The following is a 19,832-nucleotide window of genomic DNA, read 5'->3' on the forward strand; positions in this document are numbered from 1 at the left end:
GGAATTGCTTTGGACAGCCAGCCTATGTATATAGTCAGCATCAGCCAATGTCCCGGCCAGTCAGAATTTGATAACACCACGCGGGATACAGAACACAAAAAATATAATATTAAAAATTTGCCAAAGTTAAGGAAAGGATGGTGCATAAAAACAAATTATCTCAGAGTGCCTGGGTGGCTCAGTTAGCTAAGTCTCTGAGTCTAGGTTTTGGCTAAGATCATGCTATCATGGTCCTGAGACGGAGTCCCGAGTCAGGTTCCTCACTGGCCATGGAGGCTGCTTAAGATTCTCTCTCTTCCTCACACTCTGCCCCTCCCTCGCTCACACTTTCTTTCTCTCTCTCAAAAAAAAATTAAATTAAAATTAAAATTAATAAAAAACATTATTATTTCAATGGACTGTGATTGGGAAAGATGGCCTAGTATGTTTTCATATTATCTGACACCTTCAAAATCTGGCCCAGAGAAGAATGTGGGGGAGGTAATAAAATGGGGTAAAATGTGTGATAATAAATGACTTTTAGAAAAAAATATGTGTGGGATCAATAGCATTAGGTCACTTTAATTAGTAAATTCTATCAATTTGAGGGCTGTGCCCCATATGAACTGGTTGTGGTCCATGTTAATCAGCCATTAAATTGCAACAGAGTATATGTTTAGGGTCACACTTTGTCAACAGACAGTAGAGAAAGGAGAAACAAGGTAGATTTTGGCTTAATCCCCACAGAAACTTTTTACATAGACATTTAAATACATCACTAAAAATTAGACTTCACACAAAACTCAGCTGGATATAAATCTAGAGTAATCATTCCCAGTGGCCAGCTGCTGTGTTCCACAGTCCTCTTTACTCTTTGAGTTTGGGGTTGTGTCACCCTTGTCACTCTTGCATAGGATGTATCTTGCCTGATGCCTCCTTTTCTTGTTAATTTTTTAAAAATGTTTTATTTATTTTTGAGAGGTAGAGAGAGCACGAGTGGGGAGGGGCACAGACAGAGGGAGACACAGAATCTGAAGCAGGCTCCAGGCTTTGAGCTGTCAGCATAGAGTCTGACACGGGGCTTGAATTCACAAATCGTAAGATCATGACTTGAGCCCAAGTCAGATGCCCAACTAACTGAGCCACTCAGGCACCACCCACCCCGCGCCAGTGCCTCCCTTTTTGAAAAGAACTATTCTCTCAAATAGGTCTAAAGAGTAGTTCTCAAAATGCATAAAAGTTTCTATTTCCTGGTTAGATGGGGTAATTTGTTGCAGGCCATTGCACACACTTAGAACAACAAGAAAAGCTATATAAAATACCAAACTCATCTTTTGAAAGGTGTCAGTTCCCTAAGCAAGGAGGATAAGGGGAATTAAGATTTCAAAAAATGAACTGCAATCTCTAGTCAGTTTTCCTTGGGGAGGCACTTTCCATGCTGAGTGTGGGATAGAGATAGCATCTAAGATCCATCTGGGTAGAAAACTTCTTCCTGGGGAGTGAGAGACCATGAGGGCTTTTAAAGAGCTTAGGGGGTGAGGAGAAAAAGTTGGAGAGTTGAGTGGCCTCCAACTCCTGACAGGTTTCCCCTCTCAAGTCAGTTGCTGAATTCTGAAGGTGCACAGTATAGACGAAAAAAAAGCTAAGCCACAGAGCTCTGAGAAACAGTGGAATTTTCTTACTCTTGTCTTTGCAAAACAAACGTTAGAGTTCAGAACCTGTCAGAGGGAAGGACATCAATAAGTGTACGAGGCTCTTATTTGAAAGCCAGGGAGGGCTATGACACATGAAGGAGGGTGAATAAGGTGTAAATGTATTATTACCAAAACTGGAAACCAGGCTAACTGTTTCTTGCTTAGACGAAGGTGATTAGCTCCCTAATCCCACCTGTTGAGAAGGGGAAACTTTTATTCCTGTTTGGAAAAAGGTAATTTCATTCATAGCCACTGTAGTTATTTTATATGAAACCTCTATTACTCTACATAAAAAATTTACTAGAAATGCCAAGAGACAGGACCACATAACCAAGAGAAAAATATAGAGGCTCACACATATCCAGATATTAAAGTTAGTACACAAAGATTTTAAATACCTATAATTAACACATTTAGGAAAACCAAGGAAAAGGTAGAAAAAGAGATGAAAAGATAATCTGTTCAGAGTATTGAAATCTTGAAATCATGTACAAATTCCAGGCCTGAAAAAAAATCTAAAATTAATCAGATGAATTAACAGCAGCAGACATAGCAAAAGACAAGATTAGTGAACTGGAAGATGATGTCAAAACGTATCTTGTATGTTACATTGTACTAGCATTCCTAATCAGTGCAATAAGGCAAGAAATTGGAATAAGGCACAAAGATTGAAAAGGAGGGCATATAATGCTCATTAATTGCAAGTGACATGACTGTGTACATAGAAAATGCAAATGGAATGTACAGCAACTGTTAGAATTAATAAGTGGACTTAGCAAGGGCACTAAATATAAGACATTATACAAAATTAAATTGTACTTCTATATATAAGCAACAAAACAATAGAAAATAAAATGTTGACATTTTACATAGCACCAAAAACATCCAGTATTTAGGACTAAATCAAATAAAAACACTACAGCTCAACAGAAGTTGTACAGAGGCTTTAAAGACCCAAGTCAACAAAGGGAATATAATGTTCATAGATTAGATTCATTATCATAAAGATGTATTTCCGCTTAATTTATTGATTCAGCAAATTCTAATCAAGCTCTCAGTAGTTTTGTGGTGTGTGCATGTGTGTATATATGTGTAAACTGGCAAGTTTCTTCTAAACTATATATGAAAAATACTAAAGCCTAAGAGTGGTCCAGGAATATCGAAGAAGGATCTAGAGGACTTACGCTACCAGATAATCAAATTTTCTGTACATCTGTAGCAATTAAAATAGTGTGATATTAGTGCAAGTTTAGACAAATAGATTAATAGAAGAGAAATAAAATAGAAAGCCCACATGTATATGATTATTTGATTTATTACAATAGCTACATTGCACTGCAGTGGGGAGAAGATGGCTTTCTTTCCTAAACGAGGCTGAGTCAGTTCGATATCCATATTTAAAAAAAATTAATCTCTACCCTCTACCTCATAGTACACTCAAAAATCAATTTCAGATTGATTGAAGGTCTAAATGCACACATAATAAGGCTTCTTCAAGATAATATTGGAAAATACCTTCTGACCTTTACCTCTGGGGTGATCTGGAAAGACGGATATTAGCAGAATCTGGGGAGAGCTCTAAAAGCATAGGAAGCTCTTGCAGGGGACCTGGCTGCATGACGTGTCTAGACACACAAGGTCTCAGGTAGCCTCAGTGAGTCCCTCTGGTCTACTTGTGGGTGTGCCTGAGAGGCAGGGAAAGCATGCAGACCCCAGATGTGAGGTTGGTTGGGTGACACGACGAATGATGGAATTCATAAAATCCAGGAGCAAAATTCAGGTCCACATGGAGAATCAGCATCTGAGGTGCAGACCTGCACATGCCCTCCCCACCCCAATTTTCAGCTAACATGGAAGGATCACATAGTAATGATAAACAAAACTGGCTAGCATTTATTAAAGGGCTTGCTGTGTGTCAGTCTCATTATGTGTTTTCCATGTTTTAATTCACTTGATTTTCACAAAACTCTATAATGGAGTTATTGCTATCAAACTCACTTTACAAATGAATATACCAAGGCACAAAAGAGTATACTGGCTTACCCAAGGTCTTAGAGGCAATCCTGGGTGGAGCCAGGATTGAAACTCTGGCAGTTTGGTTCCCAGGAGAATAGGTGTTTTTGGTTTTTTTTAATTTTTAAAAAAATTTTAATGGTTATTTATTTTTTGAGGGAGCGAAAGACTGTGAGCAGGGAAGGGGCAGACAGAGAGGGAGACACAGAATCTGAAGCAGGCTCCAGGGTCTGAGCTGTCCACCCAGAGCCTGATGCGGGGCTCAAACTCATGAACTGTGAGATCATGACCTGAGCTAACGTAGGACACTCAACTGACAGAGCCACCCAGGCGCCCCAAGGAGAACAGTTCTCATTCTTCTGAAGCAATCCTGGAGGATGGACTTAGATGGCAATTTCTACCACCTTGAGGAAACAGGGTACTCGAGTTTAACACTGAATAGAAAAATTACTAAATCTACATTACATTTCTTGTATATCTAACTTTGTGGACTAAAGTCTGTACTCTTCATTCTAGAAGTAAAAGCAGAGGAAATACTCTGAAAAGTGCATACACTGTATCCTAGGCATTTTTTGCAAATGTAATTTTGAATTGGGAGTAACTTTATGTTAATTTTGTGAATGAAGAAACTAGAGATTTATATACACAGAGTTTCTAGGTAGATAATATGGCAGAAGTAAGATTACACTGTGGGATTCTTCATCTGTGATTTATTGCTCTTTTCACCATGACCAGTCCCAACCCATTCTGAAAACAAGCTCAATGAAAATTGAACGCCATTAATTAGTAGATTACACAAATTCTACATTCAAGGTTTTTTTTTTGGTTCCTAGTTATAGATGATTAGGAGAAAAAGCATCAGTGAATGATTAGCTAATTATTTTCTAATTTAGAGGTAAATGTGAATGAGTCAAGGAACAATAATCAGATAGGATTTGCTGTGCTTTCTAACCCACCTTCTGGATAGAATAGTGAAGCCTAGAGATTTTCTTTTGTCCAAGATCCCAATCTTTTGCAAGCTTCCTAAAGCTGTCATCATTTTCAACCACGCCTTTCCGGAAAAGAATATTTCCAGAGCAATTAATAGCCTTGTGTTACTAAGAAAGAGAAGAAGAAAGAAGAAAGCAGGTGTTGATGCCACCAGGAGAAAAAAAGACAGCTCTTCTGGCCTTCACCTGGTCCATTCCTGGCTTTCACAGCAGAGAAGGGACACATTTTCTCAGCCAGGTAAGTCTTCTTTCCCTAGAAACTTTATTGTAGGATTTGGGTGTCAGGTTAAATCCTGAGCCCTCGCGGATTGACAGGGCTTTCTGAGATGAGGTGTGTGAAATGTTCCAATATTAAAGATGATGCCATATTGCAGATAATTTTAGATAATCTCTACACACACTCTTGATCTCATTTGATCTCCATGGTAAACCAACAGGAAGGTGTCTTTTCCAATTTACAGAGGATAAAACTAAGGCTCAGAGAGATCTGGTTGCTTCCCCAAGGTCACAGAGTTAGTAAATGGGAGGATTGAGAGTTGAACCTGAGTGTTTACTGATTTCAAAACTCATGTCCCAGGCTCCTGCCTTTTTGGGAAATTTCTATTTTTTACAAGGTAACAAATAGGGGTTTAGTGTAGTGATATATAGGATTTTTTTAAGACTTAGAGAAACGTGAACATTAATTAGCAAGTTGAAACTGCTAACTTTATGAGTGATAAATCATGATAGGACATGAATTGTATAGCACCTATTTATAATTTTCTGAATAAAAGATATATATAGATATATATAGATATATAGATATATACCCCTCATTTATTATCTTGGTCCTTTCAGCTCCCTTTGGGTACACCAAAGGCACCCTGCTTCTTCTGGATCCAGCCATGTTCAAGTTCACACAATCTCAAATCTCATAGGGCTCCAGAGTGGGAGAATGGGTTTCACTTTAAAATGACTAGAAATCTTATGTCTTAAGTTAACTGAATGTATTAATCTGAGTCAATATTTTCCATTTCAAATGAAACACTCACTCCCTCTACTTATCTAAGGGCGTTAATTTGCTGTAAGTATTCAGGTTAATGCCAGTGTAAGCTTCCTATTGTTGCTGAAACAAATTACCTCCAACTTAGTTGCTTATAGCAACACGACTTTATTACCTTACACCTCTGAAACTGAAATAGGCTTCACTGGGCTGAAACCAAAGTGTAGACAGAGCTGCACTCCCTTAAAAGGCTTTAGAGTGTTAAAAAGAAACAAACAAACCAGTATTCATCTGAGTACATTCTAAAGATCTTATTGCCTTTATTTTAGGATTCAGGAATCACGCAGCATCCGGTCTAGCAGATAGAATGGAACTCCAAGGAGCTGCACGCAGTGAGACTTTTACAGACAGAAGGGAGTGGGAACTAGGAAGTTAGACTAGGCAAAAAAGGCTGGTTGGTTATTGCAAGATTACTTTCCATTTGGGGGATGGCAGGGGTCTATCAGGTTACCTAACTAGTGCTGAGTAGGCGATTCGTGATTGGCTGGTTTAAGATTCCATTTGTGGGAGAGCTGAAATTGTAATTAAAGTGAGTCTCAGTTTGGTGACAAGGATTTAGCTTAAGCAACTCCACTTGGGGCCTGTTGTCTTATCTTTAACAAGGGGAAAACCTTTTTTCACCTTTTCCAGCTCATAAAGCTGCATTCCTTGACTCGTGGCCTCTTTCTGCATTTACAGAGTCAGCAATGTGGCATCTTCAAAACCGTTTTCTCTGTCCTGTAGCCTTCTATCTCTCTGATCTCCTGCCTCCCTATTACAAAAACCTCTATGACTACACAGGGCCTGCCCAAATAATTCAGGGTAATTTTCTCATCTCAAGATCCTTAACCTAATCACATCTGCAAAGACTCTTTTGCCGTATAAAGTAACATCGCAGGTTCCGGGATGAGGACGTGCACACCACTGTGTGGGAGACAGGGGTCATTATTTGACCTACCAAAACCAGAGAGTGTTTTTCTGTTTTACACTGTAACATAGTGGAAAAGAGATTATAGGGCATATTATCGATGTTGAACTATTTGTAAACGTTTTAGGAATGGTTTATTTTTCAACCAAGCTAATTGTAAATAGTCATTATCATATTATAAGTACTTTCTTTGGAAAAGCTAATAATAAACTAAAGCAACAGAAATGAATTAAGCTCCATTTCCTTGAGCATTGCATGGTAATTGTTCTCCAAAGATGTATTGCTGTTTACCTCACTGGTGAAGTAAATAGGAGTCTTGCCCACAAACAGCAAAGGATAATAAAAATAAAACACTTAATATCAGCCACTTGTGATTCAGAGGGTTTTGGTTTACAGTTTCAAAAGCTTTTCACAAAACTAGGAAGTTGCAATAATATTTGAATCCGTGTCATTCAGATGTCTTTGCAACGCAAACAAAGCTCTATCAATTGAACAACCAAACCACTGTTCAAATTAATCAGTAGGAACTTGATAAATTCCACTGATGTAGAAAATTAGCACTTTGCATGTTTCCCAGATTTTGATTTCATTTGGGCGTCTGGTCATGAATTATAACCACTCTTCTTGGACTCGAGCTATTTCACTTGAAATCCATTATTTCTAGCAGAATTATGAGTCTTGTTAGGGAAATGCCAGCTATTTCCATTTTGAGCATCTGCACTGCAGTTCTATTATTAACATGGAGCTCATTTTAAAAAGGGGGGGAAGAATTAGATTTGTGTCTTTGGGGCAGTGGGGGAGGTGGAGGTGGTAGTGACTGAGGCTTTAGTGAAACAAACAAGCTCACAGAGCTGCTTCCAATTGACACAGCTGTCATGTAAATATCTGTCCCTGCTGTATAGCTAAGGGATCCTGGGCTTAAAGACCTTGTAGCCATATGTAAACAATGCAGGGCTGATGACAGGTTTACAGCACTGGAGACAACATGTGCAGCTGTTTCATCCTCCTTCCTAGAGTGAGATACAAATGTTCAGGAGGCAGATCGCAGATGCTTAGAACTGAGTTCTAGAAGCTTACAGGGCTTCTCCTGCTTTTGCATGGCTGCCTTACAGCTCAGGTTCTACAGCCAGGGTGTGAACTCCTCTGGGCAGACTCCCTACTGGGTCTCTCCCTGCTCCCCCTTCCTCTGCTCTAGCTCCAGACCATTGTTTCCCCCTGAGGGACACTTAGCAAAGCATTTCAATGCCTGACCCACACACCTCTGTGCTCTGCATTGATCAGAGGCCTCTCTCCAGATCAGAGATCTAAGAGGCTAAGGCCCAGATAAGTCATTTACTCTGTTCCCTGCTTTTCACCCTCTTCTCTTCACAACATCCTTTCCAGTATTCAGCACAGGCTCATTATAAAAGAATCCAACAGGAAACAAAGTATTATTTCAGCCAAGGTTCACTTGATACAAGTGAAAGCCCCTGTGGATGTGACCTGGAGAACAATTACTATGTAATTTGGAGAACATTTGTTTTGCTTCTCTTTCAGCTCTTAGAATTAAAACTGGGGTGCCTATGCACAATTTTCAGGCCAGTAAACCCCTCATTTTGGCTTTTGGATGGTTATTTGGATTCATCTGGTAAGCAAAGTATTTTACAATCTAAGTTATCTGGAACCCCAAATTATTTTGTTTTCTGGTCACATTATGTGATCATGGACAAAAGCCCAAGGCTAATGTTTAAGCTTTTCCCCCCTTATTCGAGCCATTTTCTTTAGAAATATAGAGGATATTCAGATTTATGAGTTCTATTATTAGACTAAATCGACTTAAATCCAGGCATAACCACTGTGATTTTGGGCAAATTACTTAAGCTATCTCAGCTTAAAACTTCTGTAAAAGTGGATAATCATAGTACTTTTAGGGTTTTTTGTGGATGAACTGGACAATCCATACCAAGTCTTTAGTTTAATTTCTGGCACATAAGAAGCAACCATTAAATATGAGTTATAATTATGATTCTCTTCTTTTAGGAATACTGGCATAAATTAGAATCTCTTTTCAAAAGAAAAATAAAAACTTACCAAATCCATACACATATAGCCTCGCAACATCTAACCATGTAATCACCAGAGATTTACCCCCAAATGAAGTCTTCCCCCAAAAACCATCACCTATTCTGGGTCTAAGATACTATATATTTCTCAGGGAGGTTCTTTTCTGTCCCATCAGTCTGAAATCTCAACCCTATTTTTTTTTCTGAAAAAGTACTAAGACAGGGACCCAAATAAAAGCAACCCAGGAACCATAGAGCCCCTACTTTTATGAGAAAGGAATAGAAAGGTCTAAATGATGGCCCAAGCATTTTACATTGTTTAGCAGTCCGAGTATACATGCCCAGCTACACATTGAGTTGCAAAGCTTTTGTAGACAGAAGTGGCAATTTAAACACACTGGGAATGTTATTTCTTTGGAGAAGCTTGTTTTAGCTTCCAACAATTGACACATAGTCAATCTTATGTGGCATACTAATGTAAATGGTATTCTGTTTTAAATTTCATTTTTTAAAAATGTTTATTTATTTTTGAGAGAGAGAGAGAGAGAGAGCAGGGGAAGGGCAGAGAGAGAGGGAGACACAGAATCTGAAGCAGACTCCAGGCTCTGAGCTGTCAGCACAGAGCCCGACGCAGGGCTCGAACTCACAGACTGCGAGATCATGACCTGAGTTGAAGTCGGACACTCAACCGACTGAGCCACCCAGGAGCCCTCCTGTTTTAAATTTCAAATTCCAATTGCTCAGTGCTAACGTATAGGAAAGCAGCTAACTTTTGTATATTAGCTTTGTATCATGCAACCTGGTTACAATCACTATTAGTTCCAAGTGTCTTTTTTGTCATTAATTCTTTGGGATTTTCTGTACATATGAATGTATTTTTATTGTCAATATTTTGTTGTCTAGGCTCTGTGAAAAAATGTCTGCATTTGCTAGGTTCCTTATATTGTGCAAAATGTATGACTAGTTTAACATTAAGAAATAGATAGTATTTCTTTGGATACTTTGGGTTAGGGAGGAAGCAACAAGTTGCTGAAAATTCATCTTTAATAGCTTTCTAATGATTGCTGAAACCCTTTGTTGACAACGTGAAAGTCATCTTGGAGCCTTGATCGGGAACTGCAACTAAGTAGGACAGCACAACTAAGTGTTAACAGCACTTTTTTGTTTTTATTGCATTTTTTTTATGGTTACCATACATTTATGGCCGATGGTATTAATTTTCTACTTACGGTACTGATTTTAACTTTACCTTTGACATAAATGTCTTTAGGTATAAACAATAAGTTGATACAAAGAAAAATATATATAAAGTAAATAAATAATCATGGATTTTTATGTGATTTGGTGAACATTTTGAAGGAGGTATACTGAAACTAAATGTTGGAATAAATTAGTCAGACCCATAAATCATATTGCAGAGGTAAGACAGTTATTAATGGCACTGAAAAACTGTCATAATGCCAGGCAAAATTATTAAGTAGATAAACAATCATTGGTCCGTAAACTGCAATCCCATTTAGGCTGTGTAATCTTGGTGGCTTGCATAAATGCTTGGCTGAAGTAGAATTCAAAGAACACTTGTGGGACAAAGGAGTGAACAAATGAATTCTGCATTCTCATCTCCTATTGGGCATCACTTTCCCAAATCCTGAAATCTCTTCTCTACCTACCAAGTTTCCACGTTCATAGTTCTTCCCCACGGCTGTCACACTACCTCTGAAAAACCTCAACTATACCAGTAGTTGAAATTACTTTACCCTCTTCCCACAGCTTAAGTTCCCTACCAATTTTAGCTTGATATTAAAAGGATGAAATGGTAAAATAATTCATACTAAGCAATGGAAGGACTGATACGTTTAATTGCCTAAGAATGGATTACATTTTAATAGAGGCCTTTATGAATCCAAAATAATGTCTACTTGATAAAATGCATTAGTGAAAATCATCTTAAAACTAGATGTGTGTCTTTTACATGCTAGCACTCAGACACAAAATAAAGGAATCACATTATTCATTTATCCCCTTACTTTTGAAGTTTTTGTTAAAGAGCAAGCGAATTAGGGGCGCCTGGGTGGCTCAGTCGGTTGAGTGTCCGACTTCGGCTCAGGTCATGATCTCACAGTTCATGGGTTCAAGCCCCATGCTGGGCTCTGTGCTGACAGCTCAGAGCCTGGAGCCTGCTTCAGATCCTGTGTCTCCCTCTCTCTCTGCCCCTCCCCCACTCATCCTCGCTCTCTTTCTTTCTCCTTCAAAAATAAATAAACATTAAAAAATAAATAAAGTGGGGCCCCTGGGTGGCTCAGTTGGTTAAGTGTCCGATTTCGGCTCAGGTCATGATCTCACGCTCCGTGGGTTGGAGCCTCCTGTTGGGCTTTGTGCTGACAGCTCAGAGCCTAGAGCCTGCTTCAGATTCTGTGTCTCCCCCTCTCTCTGCCCCTCCCCTGCTCATGCTCTGTCTCTCTGTGTCTCAAAAAAAAAATTTTTTTTTAAAATTAAAAAAAAAAACTTTTTGAAGAGCAAGCAAATTGGAAGATCTGCCAGCGATTTTCTTAACTTTGACTGGCTGTGTTTCAGAAGCACCTTGGGAGATTTTAAAATTGCACATCCCTGGGCCTTACTTCCCAGATACTTGCCTTCCATTCTACACAACCCGTTCTACACTTAAATTCTTAAGTGACCTATCCAAATTCACGCAGACATCTAGAGACCACCTGGAATTACCTTTCTTAACTCTCAGTACAGGAGTCTTTTGGTTATAGAGACTAGAAATATTAAAAGCCACCCTAAAGATTTTCCTAGGTCATAACATTCTTTGTTTTTAAGAAAAGGAGACGTGTTACCAACAAGAGATAATTTGAAATGACTTAATGTTTTGATGTGTTTTGCTTGCATTGTTAATAGGAAAACATCTCATCCAAAATTCATTTTTTATTTAGTTGGTTCATCCATGGAATAGATGTTTCTTCTGCTTGAGGATTTATGTTTTACTTACTATTTTCACATAGTATCCACCTATTTATGATATATTCTAATTATTGGCTAATTTAATAAGCAAATTTATACAAATAGTAATAACTAACATTTGCCAAGCTTTAATTATCTGCCAGTACTATCTTAACCCCATGTACACGTGTTACAAGAAACTCAAAGGGTATATAACATTATTATAAAAGAATTAGGAAATGAGGAAATAACTGAATGAGGGAATGATAGATAAATATAAACAATTCAGCCACTATTTGGGATTCAATAATTACAGATTATTGAAAAGTCCGCCAAACATTCTAAACACACAATAAAAATTTCCTGAGATAAACTGCTAGCAAAAGACTTCACAAATAAATATCTGCTCAACTGTGATAAAAATACAAGCCAATGTGACAGCTGGGAAAATGAAACGTAGTCTACAAAGCAATAATTAATGTGATATGGTTCAAAAAAGGAGAAATAATTAATAACTCAAGTTACATGATTATGAACTTCCAAAGGCATCCAATTTTGTCAATTTTGTGTGTCTATAAGAGAACTAATGAGGCTAAAAAATTGTATCTTTCATCTCCAAAAGAAGCATTTACCTTTAGCTGAATAAATCTGCTAATAATGTCAAAATCAATTCACAGTATTAGGGATATCTTCCTCCAAGAGCTGTAGGTTTCAAATATTTCTAATTGCAATGTTGTTCTAATAAAAATGTTATAAGCAATGTGTCTACCTGAGAGGAAATTCTCAAGACATATTATATTAAACTTCATAGTGTGTACAGTTCTGTTTTCACATTTGATAAATTTATAGCCTCACATTCATGGCGAAAGAGTGGTTATTTACTCTGTTTTATCTTGTGACTTTAATTTGAAGGTTTCCATATCCTTGCTGATACTGGTAATTTTCAGTATGTGCTAGAAATAATGACTGTGTTTATGACACACTGAATATTTTTATACTGTGCTCTCTCTCTAATGGGGTCACAAAGTATTTAAGCACAAAGAATTTGCAGTCACTCTTCCATCTACAAACAAAACAGAATGCATGGAATTTTAGTGTGAAATCCTAATAAATAAGTATTTCTTGTTCCTAATGCCAGATACAGGGAGCAGAGACAATTTGATGGGATAAGTTGAATCTTTCTTAATAGAAGTACTTTTCCTGGAACGAGGCTTTATATATCATGGGTATACAAAATCAGGAAAGAAATATTTAAAATTGCTAACTTATTATGCATGCATTATTTTCTATGCTATAGCTCAGTGGCAGCAGACTACAGGCCTGCCAACCTCTGCAGAATGCCATCTTACGCTCCCCTATGGAATGAAGTATAGAACAAATCTACCAATTTTGCTATGTCTCTACTAATGAGATCTACTTGGTGAAATGCTTGTTCATTAAAAACCTAAGAACAGAAATAATGGTATACATGGGAATTGAAGTTACAGGATGTCTCAACACTAACACAGTACAAATCATAGTCAAATCATACTTAATAAACAACCCTATATGCTCAGACCATTTAACCATCATGTAGCCAGGGGTCTTGCAGTAAGTAAATTCTGTCCACCTCACTTCTAGGACATAAAACCTAGGCAATGCCTTAATTAGATAGTGATTGGGGAGCTGGAAGTGACAGTAGTAATGGATGCACAGCAGAGGCAAGCATTTTGCTATCTTTCCAATGTTGCTATACACGAATTAATGCCAAACTCAAGTCAAAGAAATATTCATTTGATTTAGACTTTTTTTTTTTTTTAAATCCAGATCATACTAAAATCACCAAGGGAAATTCCCATATGTTTTCAGGGCAATTTGAATACCACCTCCCCATCCTGTAATTTTATTGCATTAGAAACTATTCCTTACTACATTCTCCAGGGTAATAGATTATGCCAAAAGATAAAATAATGCTTACTTAGTTTTAATCAGTCAGAAACTACCTGGGAAAGAAAAAAAGGAAAAGAAGAGGAAAGGAAAAATAAGTTTATTGAATGTCTTCTAGGTGTTAGGTATTTTCATATTTATTATTTAATTAACTAGGTATGTGGGTATGCTAGGCATTACCATTATGATTGCTCCCACTTTAAAATGAAATGTGAAAAACCAAGGGCTGAAGAAGTTAATGAATGTGCTTATAGTCATCGGCTATAATTCATTTGTTTAAATAAACACTTAACAAATAGCTACTATGTGTCAGTCATTTTTCATAATAGTAAAGTAGTGGTGACTCATACAGTTCTGTCCTTGTAAAAATAACATTTTAGTGAAAAAACAGATAATTACATATTGTGGTGGATGCTATAAGACAAATCAAGAGTGTTTGTTGTCATAGAACGTAGCTGAGTAAGGAAGTTCTTCATTAGCTGGATGGACAGTCTAGGCTGTTTTGAGGAGATAATATTTGAACAAAGATAAAAAGGGGTAGGAGTTCACCATGTGAAAAGCTCTGGGAAAAATGTTCCAAGGTGAACAATAAATACAAACTCCAATAAATAGAGATGTTTGGTGTGTACGAAGAACAAAAAAGTTAACTCTTTTGGGAGTTAATAAGTTAAGGAGAGATTAGTCAAGGTAAAGTTGAAGAAATAGGCTGTGGCCAAGTCTTTCCGGGCCATCTAGAACATGATAGCATATTTAGATTTCATTATACATGTATTGACAAGCCATTGATTTTTGCTTGTTTGTTTATTTTCCAGTTTCTAAAATATTGCCCATGGTGATTTTGGAAAACAGATTGCAGAGCTTCTGTTTTTGGTAAGGATTGATATGTTAACCCTCCTGCTGAGCACAAGAAAAGATGGACAGGATGTAAAAATCATCTGCTTGGATACATTAGAGAGCTAATAAAAGCATGAGAAATCATGGGTCTTGAGCCCTTTTAGAAAGAAACGTAGGTGGGGCGCCTGGGTGGCTTGGTCGGTGGGGCGGCCGACTTCGGCTCAGGTCATGATCTCGCGGTCCAAGAGTTCGAGCCCCGCGTCGGGCTCTGGGCTGACAGCTCAGAGCCTGGAGCCTGTTTCGGATTCTGTGTCTCCCTCTCCTTCTGCCCCTCCCCTGTTCATGCTCTGTCTCTCTCTGTCCCAAAGATAAATAAACGTAAAAAAAAAAAATAAATAAAAAAATAAAAAAAAGAAGGAAACCTAGGTAAGTAAGTGAGGCATGTGGGATATCTTTTCTGCAAAAAGTTTCTGCGAAAGCCAAAAGAAACAACTGAGAGAGGGAAGAGCTGAGCAGAAACTTAAAAGCCTTCTGGGGTAGGAGAAAAAATACTGTACTTGTGTCTGCCAAAAATGGGGTGGGAGGAGGGGTGGGGCTTGAGTAAATGCACAAGACTTCAGATTGAGACTCTAAAGATTTTAACTTACTGGTAAGTGTGAATGAGAAGTAAACCAGTTGTTAACCTTAAAAAGCCCAGCTTCAAATAATCTTAATTCCTATGATGGGATTAAAATGACCTGTGACTGCTAGCAGCCCAGACTCTCTGCCAGAAGCAAAGGTAAGCTTTCTCTAGATACAGATAACATTCTCCCAGCCTTCAAGTTATTTTATAGCTTCTCAAACACATGTCTATACCAAGCACACAAGGAGACAAGACAATATGATAAAAAACTAAGAGAAAAGACAGACAATAGAAAAATAAATATTGGGGATTCAGATAATAGGGCAATCAAACATGGACTTTTAAAGAAACGATGGACAATATTGGAACGTGGCAGAGAACTGAAAATCATAAAAATGATGGAAATTCTAGAATCAAAAAATACAATAAATAAGGTCTTAGTGGTTGAGGAGAGAGCTGGTTTAACAATAGATTAGACACAGATAAAGAGAAAATAGGTGAAAAGAAAGGATGACTAAAAGAAAAGTGTCAAGAATGAGAAGCAAAAGAATGGAAAATATGCTTTAAAAAGGTAGGGAGTATAGGGAATATCGTTAGAGAATCTGAAATATAAAAATTCTAATTCTGGGGGGAAAATAGTGGTGGAAAAGGAGGCATAAGCAATATTTGAAAAACTTATTTCCTGAAACTGAGAAAGGACATCAATTAAAGATTCAGAAGAAACCTTATAAACCAAGCAGGAAAAGAAATAAACTTTTCCTTGATGGATGGTAGGAGAAAATAGCTAAATCCAATGCATATTGATAGTATAAAACAATAATAACAATTTATGAGATTCAAATGTACAGTGAGAGATTCATTTCTAGAATGATGGTATGAGAAAAGTCCATAGACCTGCTTGCCAGAGAAACTACCATAACTGGTAAAAATTCTATTTAAAGAATTCTTAGTTATTTAAACTGTCTAAAAACTCTTCTAAGGCACAGAGCAATGAGAAAAAATTACGCAAGAAAATTTACTAAATCTGGGTCAGTGCAGTGGGAGTCTGTGGCCCTTGAGTCCCATACTTCTCTTCCTCCTCCTATAGCTCAATGTGACAAAAACTCCATTCTGGATGAGTGTGACCAAGAATACAGGGCTCTCATGACCTCCAGTCCCCAGTTACAGTACCCCTCTGGGAGGAGCAGACTTCCAGCACTTCTCATGAGCCCCAACGCCAGGTTTCAGAGACTATGTTTCAGGAAAATGCAGCTGGAAGGTCAGGACCTCCATTTTTCTACCCAGCCTCCAAGAACAGAGCAGAAGCACTCTCTTCAGCATGGCTGACTGAGAATATGGGAGCCTGTTTTCCTTGCCCTCTTCCCAGCTTGCTCCTGGGACAGGGATTCCACATCAGGAGAGGCAAGAAAAGTAACCAGAGGCTACCTCCCCAGACATAGTGCCCTGATTATAAAGCAGGATGTCACTACCAGGGAAGTAATTGTTATCTCCACTTCCAGCCCCTGAACCAGAGGAAAAGAGAAGGTGTAGTATTAACAAAATAATAGACATATTCATCAGTGTCCAAGAACTCTGGATGGAATAATAAACAAAACATAACAATGACAACAAGAATGAAGCAGCCTAAAAGCTCTAGAGAGTGTAAAACGGCAGAAAGATTTTGGAGGGAGTCAAAATGTGGTGTGGGGTCACTTTCTTGCTTTTGGGGTGGTTGCCTGAGTGTGAACCGTAGCTGCGGTACGACATGGAAAGCTGCAGCTGCTTTAGAGAGTTCATCATTTTACTGTCTGGGTTACCAGGGGAAAGAGCCCAGGGCGACTGCACTCATTGCAAAGTGAAGGGTGGAATCCCAGGAAGGAGAGGAATGGAGAAGGGCAACCCCAACTGTTATGGCCTGAATCGCGTCCCCCTCAAAATTCATATACTGAAGTTCTAATTCCCAACATGACTGTGTCTGGAGATAGGGCCTTTAAGGAGATAACCGGTTGTGAGATCATAAGTGTGGGGCTCTAATCTGATAGAATCACTTATAAGAATAAGTGCCCTTGTAAGAAGAAGATGAGACACAAGAGATTCTTTCCTCACCTGCACAGGAGTAAAAGCCACGTGAGGACACAGACAGGAGGTGGCTGTCTCACCAGCCACCAACTCTGCCGGCCTCTTGTTCTTGAACTTCTAGCCTCCAGGATGCTGAGAGAATAAATTTCTGTTGTTCATACCAGCCAGTCGGTGGCGTTTTGTTATGGTGGCCCGAGATGACTAATACGCCAACATTTTTGTGAAAATTCTAAGAAATTCTCTGGCTGACCAAGGAATCACACATGGTTGTATGGCTCAGAGCGGTTTGCAGTTAGGGGCTGGCAAATCAGAGCTGAGATTGAAGTGGCTGCCCACCAGAGGGGAGATTTTTGTACCTTGAAGGATCTCTTATACCTGTTTTTTTTTTTTTAATTTTTTAATGTTTATTCATTTTTTTTTTTTGAGAGAGAGAGAGACAGAGTGTGAGTGGGGGAGGGGCAGAGAGAGAAGGAGACACAGAATCCGAAACAGGCTCCAGGCTCTGAGCTGTCAGCACAGAGCCCAACGGGGGTGCTCAAGCTCATGAACCTGGCTGAGGTCGGATGCTTAACCAACTGAGCCACCCAGGCGCCCCACATACCTGTTGTGTGCACAGCCTTTAGCATGTCTCTGCAATGTAATTGGTAAAGAGCTCAGGGCAGGTTTGAAGCCGCTGTCCCACAGCTGCCCTCAGCAGGACCGGGCACTACACAGATGACCGCAGACCCCACCAACTTCCTGGGGTAGAAGAGTCTCTCAGCTCCTCTGCTCTGCTCCCAGTCTCAGGCAGGCTGCTGTCTTACACTCAGAGGAAGGTTCCATACACCTCCCGGGGCTCAGGGCATTCCCATGAGGAGTTGGAGGTGGGGAGATGCTGATTGTCTCTATGACCTCACTTTTCTAATCTCTCATTCCAGCCCACACGCTGTTAGGAAAGTTTTGCAAAGTTGGGGTGATTTCTCCTTATCTCTCTTTCCTCCATTGCCCTGGGGATGAAAACAACCATGGGACTCCTTTCTTAGAAATTCTCTATTCCATCATTTAGCTTTCTTATTCTTAGCTTTCTAATGAGTTTTTTGAAAAGAACTTTTTGTCTTTTTTTAGCTATTCCACATTGCTCTCAATGTTAGCCCGAGTGTGCTAAGTTTAATAGTTTTGTATTTTTCAAATAACATCTTTGGAGTTTATACTATTTCCTCATGCAGCAAGTAAGTATCTCCTGCTTCTTCCCTCTATCTGTAGTAAAAAATGAAGGAATAAAAAAGGTTGTCTGTAGAAAAGTTAGGTGATTTCATGCATATTATAAATAATGTTTAATGTAGGCAATTTTTTTGAGAAAAGCAAAAGGAAAATGCATGGCAGTTGCAAAATTACTTTCCTTCAAAATGCTTGTATTTGTTTTGTAGGAATGAATTTACTACTCAACATACATTTTCAAGCTCTTTAAAAAATTTTCTTAATGTTTCTTTATTTTTGAGAGAGAGAGGGAGAGAAAGTGTGAACAAGGGAGGGGCAGAGAGAGAGAGAGACACAGAATCCGAAGCAGGCTCCAGGCTCTGAGCTGTCAGCACATAGCCTGACGTGGGGCTTGAACTCAAGAACTGTGAGATCATGACCTGAGCTGAAGTTGGACACTTAACTGACTGAACCACCCAGGCGCCCTGATGTATTTTCAAGATTTTAATAATTTTTAATATTTATGTAGGAAATGCATCATTATTAAGCTGCCCCCAAAGACCAAAGGTATCATTACACTGAGATATAGCAAGACAAGGTGGAGCAAAATTACTTGTCCCCATGAAATAAGAAGAATTATGTCAACGTTGCTTTCAGGAAGACATGGCCCAAACATAATTGTGGTATGACACTCTTTGTTTTGCTGCCTTATTTTGGTGTTATGATGAGAAACCCAATACTGAAACATGGGGGAAATCTCAAGCACGTGATCTAGGAAAGGTAGGTAGAGCTGATGGTTAACATATTTACCAGACCAGCATGTACATCAGCCTATGGCTTTTAACATTTAAGATAGAGTTGAGTAAGTATATGTGTTAAAGATTCTTCCTGTTTTGCTCACTGTTGTGCATCTGATGCTTATTACAATTTCTAGGACAGAGTGGAATTTCCGATTACTGAAATACAATGACAACATAAATGTTTCAATTTCTCACTCTGTGTTTAGAATCAGCTCTTCTTTATAAAACATCTATGCTATTGAGATTCTACTCTAAGAATTAAAGTCAAGATAGAAAAAAAACTCGCAAATGTTTGGTGCGAAAGGGGACCTTGGTTCATACTCTAATTATGTGTTTGTGTGTGTACACATTAAGGCCCATTGAGTTGACATGATTTACTCAAAGTAACACAGCTAGATAATGGCAGAGGTGAGTTGATTGCCTATTTAGAAACACAATTCTGTTCTTTAAACCATACTCGGTAAGAAGGTAGGTTTTAGAATTAGACAGGTATGGATTCAAATTGTGGCTTTGCCACTTAACTAACTATATGACTTTCAGCAACTTACTGGTGGTCCATGAACCTCTGTTTCCTTATTTATCAAATGAGGATGGTAATAGTATCTACCCATTTGGATTATTGTGATGATTAAATAAGAAAATACATAATGCTTTCTGTGCTTTCATGTAGCATTATAAACTATCATAATAGTAATCGTTGATGTTGTAATTATTTTACACTATTTTCCACTCGCACAAACGCGTCGATGAACTTGCTTTTTGTATAAAGGATAAGTAATAGCTAATGAAATTCCCAGAAAGTAATGA

Source organism: Leopardus geoffroyi, chromosome D3 (genome assembly GCF_018350155.1).
Source record: "Leopardus geoffroyi isolate Oge1 chromosome D3, O.geoffroyi_Oge1_pat1.0, whole genome shotgun sequence".
Classification (NCBI taxonomy): Eukaryota; Metazoa; Chordata; class Mammalia; order Carnivora; family Felidae; genus Leopardus; species Leopardus geoffroyi.